At 38.9% G+C, this 6,000-nt stretch overlaps 1 protein-coding gene across 3 annotated transcripts in view; it reads left to right on the top strand.

Annotated features, from left to right (window-relative positions):
* Positions 1–908: 908 nt before the first annotated feature.
* The window catches only part of large1 (LARGE xylosyl- and glucuronyltransferase 1), a 128,229-nt gene continuing 123,137 nt past the window's right edge, over positions 909–6,000 (top strand). For 2 of the 3 annotated variants that reach the window (XM_044343399.1, XM_044343398.1), the window contains exon 1: positions 909–1,515. The gene's annotated coding sequence lies outside the window, so the exon portion shown is untranslated. The remainder of the gene's footprint in view (positions 1,516–6,000) is intronic. The other variant, XM_044343400.1, reaches the window with a different exon arrangement.

Raw genomic sequence — 6,000 nt, 5'->3', positions numbered from 1 at the left:
CCAGGCATGATCATAGGTCAATGAACAAGTTAAGTCAAAGAAGTATGGAGAGGCAACCCTCTCTTATTATGGACCAAAACTGTGGAACGACATGCAACTTCTGTGAATTCCTTTAAGAAACATCTTAAGATCTAACTTTTTAATCTCGCTTTTAAGGTGATTGTTACATTTTTATTGCTTTACCTTTTATTGAATCTCACTGAAGTGTTTTTTTCCCCTTTTTACTCATTTTTATTGTATTTCATTGCTTGTTTGCATTTATAATGCAATTTATGTGAAGAAACTTTATCAGCATTTCATGTATGAAAGGTGCTATATAAATAGGCCTATAGCTTATTATCACCATTATTATTATAAATGGTGCATATTCTTAAATAAATTTGAATTTAATCAACTTATAACCAAACTACACTGAGCAGTACACCTAGCTGAAATTAATGCAATCTGTGCATCTAATATGATACCCCTATAAAAGTGTAATGAAATTAAATCATTGTCTAAAGGTGTTAATTCAACATTATGGTCATTTTGGATCCATTAATCTGACAGATGTTTCTAATTTTTCATCTATCCCATTTATTTAGGTGATTTAAACACCTCTGTATATAACCAAATACAGTTCAACAGCACCACGAACTCCAGCCTCCAAAATAACTTTAAAGTTGAATTGACATCTCTATAGGCTATTGCAGATCTGTTTTATTAGACTGCATAAGTTTTAGGTGTACCTAATAAACTGGCAATGAATAAAAAAACTGGAGCATTAATTGGGGAGCACGGGGCCCCAAATGGTGCCTACAGCTCAATTTTTGGCCCTGAGGTCAGCAAGAGGTGTAATCCAGCCCTGCTGAGGTCTTTCAGTCATTTGGTCAGTCAGACTCCAGTCCTACAATCCACTCCTTTTTATCCCGCGTTCCCCCTCTGAATGCAGCGCTGTGATTGGACGCTGACTGCTTGTCAGGAAGAAAGAGCTGCTGTGTTGAGGCCGAAAACTCAGACACAACCAGGACCTGGACGACAGTGGAATACCTCTGAGGAAGGGATATATACTGTACTGAACGCCCGAGCTTCAGAGGGGCACCGGCCGGGTCTCAGTGCTGCTGCTGTCGAGGCCGCCGCGGTTCTGTTTCTCCCCTCCGACTGTGTGTCGCTGCGTGCTGGTCACAGTAACCCATACCCGCTGCTATTAATGAGACTGAAGCTGCTGTGTGGCGACGCAGCCACAAACCTGTCTGAGATTTGAGTCTTTATCCCGCCCGGAGGAAACAGAAGGGTCAGCTGTTGTAGCGGGTAACCGGGGCTAACAGCCGGGTGCCAGACCGGATACCATCCCGATAAGGCTCAAACTACATGGAACAAGTCGGCGGCGGACCACCGTCTCATTTTGTGCAAGAACTGTTATGACTGACCTATAGACGCCAGTGTCTTTTCAAGCAGCACCGTGGGCTTTATTACCGAGGGATTTATTTGATTAAAGCTCAATAAAATCTCCCGTTTGAAGCCTTTCTGCATCAGGTGAGTGGCATCCGCAGTTATACACGACTGACCAGCACGTCGACCTTACCTCACCAGGCTTTGTAGCTGTCTTAAACTGCTTGCCCCCGAGATATTTTTGACTTGTCTGTTTTCACTTGTTATAACCACAAAAAGTCATTGTGCTTAAATTTTCATTCGGGCCTTTATTCTATATGTGAATAATTCAGAGTTAACGCAGCAACGCAGCAAATTTTAGGCTCTCAATCACCCAAACCGACAGAAACCGGGACAAAAACGGTCCTTTAATTCCCTCTCATACAACACTAAATAGAGCAGGAGGAGAGGATTAACAGCACATGGGTCCAGTCAACCCTCCTCTGAGTTCCCCAGCAGTCAGACTCTGACTATTTATGCTTAAGAAATGTGGATGAACAGCGCGAAATATCTTTGTGTTAGTCTGTTGTTAGAAGTATGCTAATTCCCGTCCCTGTCCAGTTACTGCGCGTGCTGTTGGGGAGCACGCGGATGCATAAACAGCTATACTATACGTGACAGTGGCACGAGCAAAACGGCAACAGTTGCACGGAGAGACGTAACAATGTAACCGTTACAGTGTTACAGCATTACAGTGTTAAAGTTACAGCGTTATAGTTAGTGTTACAGCATTACAGTTTTGCAGTTATAGAGTTACAGTTAGAATGTTACGGTGTTACAGCGTTAAAGTTACAATCTTACAACGTTACAGTGTTACATTGGAGCAGATTAGTGGTGGCGTTAAACACGGCTGTTAAATGAGAAAGCCAATATAAAGCTAATCCAGCTAATCATTTTCCATCAACTACTCCGTCTAAAAGCAAGGTGGTTATTATCATGGTTATTATACCTAGTATAACACATTAAATGGCAAAATATATTACATTATATTACATATTACATTTCACACATTAATACATGTAGGCTAATGCAACTATTGATAATTATAAACCTTCAAAACACAAATTGCTTTGTGTCTAGATCAAAGAAATTCCAGGTGTAGAGTTCTGCTAGATCAGCTAAATTTAGTTTTAAAAAGTTTTTATTTTGAATTAACAACATATTTTGCATTTCATAGCTGTTCTGTGCAAAGCCAGTATCTGCAAAACTTCTTATGAGTTAAAAAAAAAAACAGCCATGTTTTCAGTTTTGTCACAGTATATTTTTTCAGATAGTGCAGTGCGTTTTGAAATGGTTTATGTAACATGACATGGAGCATAATTTTCTCAGCCTGTCAGAAAGATTCAAAACCAGCACATTTTGAGTTGTGTGGTTTTCACTCCACAGCAGCGATCAGTTTGTCCTGATTGGGTTAAACTATGTCATGATGGCTGCTTCCACCTGATGCTCATGACCTGGGGTGAAACTAGAAGTACAACTGGAGGCATAAAAAACACACTCCATCATTACAAACTGACAATAATCAGTGATTTTTGATAAATTGTGTAGTCTTTAAATATCACTAAAAACAAACAAAATACTGACCTTAAGATCCCACATTAGGGTTGCAAGTAATAATTAGTTTAATTATTGATTCATCAGATTATTTTCCTCAATCAATTAATCATTTGGTCTATAAAATGTCAGAAAATAGTGAAAAATTCCAATTACAGTTTACCAGAGCCCAAGGTCATGTCTTCAGATTGCTTGTTTTGTCCATCAAACAATCCTAAACCAATTCAATTTATACACAGATAGGAAACACAGGCAAGCAGGAAATCCTGTCATTGGAGAAGCTGGAACCAGAGAATGTTTGGCACTTCTGCTTAATAAATGACTTAAAATATTATCAAAATAGTTGCTGATTAATTTTCTTTCAATCAACTGATAAATTAATTGGTTAATTAGGCTATTTCAGCTCTATCCCCAAGCTCAAACTGATGTCTTCATATTTGCTTGATGACCAGCCTATCGTCATGAAACAAATGATAACAGAGAATGGTCATACTCGTGAAGCTGAACCAGTTAATGTTCAATGTCTTTGGCTGATCAGTGACTTCAGTGTTTAATGGGTCATCAGATTTATTGGTGGTAAAGTTTCTGTATATCAACTGATTGTCTCGGCACTGTGACAGACATCAAATCGTGTATTTAAACTACATAAAAACATCTATTAACCTATTGCTGCTGTCAGATGAAATATCTCAAATGTCAAGAAAAATAGCATTGGTGACGTTGCATTTATGAGACAATCCAGTAATTCAGAATTTATGAGCATAATACTCAATAATATTGAATAGAGAGTCACACTGAATCTTATGCAAGGTATAGATAAAACTAACCTTTTGCATAAATTTATCTTGGCTGTAAAAGGTCTTTTGTCCATAATACCTATATCGCAAGCATGGTGAATAAGTTGACCTCCCCTCAGAGAATTAAGCATTTAGATTTAGACACTTGCACCTAATGGGTCAATAACCTTCAGACAATCAGAAGACAAGCAATATCTCCACCTGTCCCTGGACACATAGTGCATCAGTATTATTTCTGTTTGTCTTCATTAATGAGCGTGGAGGCTGACCCTCAGGGGGATGTATGGTGGAACAGCAAACAAGCCTGTTCTGTCCACTGCTTCATTGATTTCTGTGTTCAAGCCCGGCGGCATTAAACATCCACATTTTGGGTGATGCGCTCATCATGATGTAATCATTGGAGATATTCTGGATGTTAATGCTGCTTCACTGAAGATAAGCCTGAAACTGCTGTCTTATGAGCGATGAAGCAGATAGAACAGTTTGACCTCTACTGACACCCAGGTCACTGCTCCACATGATACATGTTATCCCTAATTATTGTTGCACTATTAATACATATTTTGACTTAAGATATTCACAACTGATCTGGCATTTTGCAATATAACATAACATAGCACAAATATGAATCTCTCTTTCTTGTCTCCTCACTAAATTGGGGAGAAAAATAAAAGAAGAGCCTCATCAATAATACTCCTCTCAGACTGTGTATGTTGTCCTTCATACTGTATGCGGATCCAGTGTTACTGCACTGAAGAAAAGATGATAAACAAGTCATTTACTGGAGTTAATTGGAACCGTGTGATAGCATGTCCCCAACTGGATTTATTGCACCTACCAGATTCCTATCAGGGCACTTGAGGAATTTCATTTAAATAGGAGAGACCAGCCAGATGCACACACAGAATACAACCATGTCATGTTAATGTCAGTGCACTCTGATTAGATCAACACTTAATTTAGCTGATAGGGACCCTGAACATTTAGTTCGGACATAACTGCTATTTATGAAATTATTTTCACATTATTCATACAAGCTGATTAACACTGATGCTATTACCATTTATACTGGTATTAAGAAACCATGCATGTTGTGCATATTGAGGTTGAGAGATCTATGCTATTGTACATGATCTGTTACGGTTAGAATGAGTGACATGCACTCGAGATGATCAGTGAAATAGTAATTGTGATAATGGTAATGGCTGCAGTTGCTCAAATGACAGTAAAAGCTTGTGCATTATAATTAAGATGTAACTAAATAATCCCTATAATAAAAGGCTGACTGACTGTTTAAAGGTGTCATTGGGTTTTAAACAAAGGAGTTGTCAGGGTCAAACAGTGTAGGAAACCTCCCCTTAAGTTCAGGTCCTCTAATAAGTGTGCAGGTGGTCATTTTGGAAATTGTTGATTTGTTAATAAGATTTGAAGACTTATAGTAGCTTTGATGTCTGCCATGTTGGTGTTGATTGACAGCTGTGATTGACAGTTGGCTCACCTGCTGAGTGTGAACGTATCAGAATTGGCATATTTCAATATGTTTAGTCTAATAATCGTTTTATAGCTGCAGGTGCATCCTGCGACTTCTTCAATGGCTCCAGTGTCTGCCAGTAGCAGTAGTTACAGCCAGACTAAGCTGGATATGAAGCCTCCTCTCTCGGCTCTGAGTACATTGTTATCATTTCAGTATAAAATAAATAGGTTAAAAATGATTTAATATGCTGCAAATAACTTTTTATGTCGTTCATTTATAATCCATTTAGGCTAATAAGGCTACCAGGTAGAGTGCATTCAGTGCACTATGGCCGACTTAGTTAGTCTAGACATAACGTTCTATTGGTTGAAAATCAAGTACAATTTCAGTCAAAATTTTTGGTTGACTACAGTCCCAAAGTGTAATTTTACTTGATTAGGATACCTGCCCATTTAGCATAATTTAACTAAAGTAGATAATGTTAGCCCAAGTGCAGCGCTCAGTGTTCCCAGTAAGCTAGCATTAGCTTGGGTCCGAGGTAGCACAAGTAGCGGGGAGTGTTTTCAGAGTGTGAAAGGCAACACCCTGCACTCCTTATTTGGAAGGTCCTGGATGCAATCAGACAAGATGGCGCTGACCATAAGCTGCAACTCTGGGCTTCGTACTGGTTCCATTGTAAACCAACGAGTGATGTCACACTTCGCTACATCCATCTTTGTATACAGACTGTACACAAGGGAGAAAGTAGGCGTGATTATTTGTATT

Source organism: Thunnus albacares, chromosome 23, assembly GCF_914725855.1.
Source record: "Thunnus albacares chromosome 23, fThuAlb1.1, whole genome shotgun sequence".
Taxonomy (NCBI): Eukaryota; Metazoa; Chordata; class Actinopteri; order Scombriformes; family Scombridae; genus Thunnus; species Thunnus albacares.
This window is presented reverse-complemented; position numbering and strand designations above follow the sequence as displayed.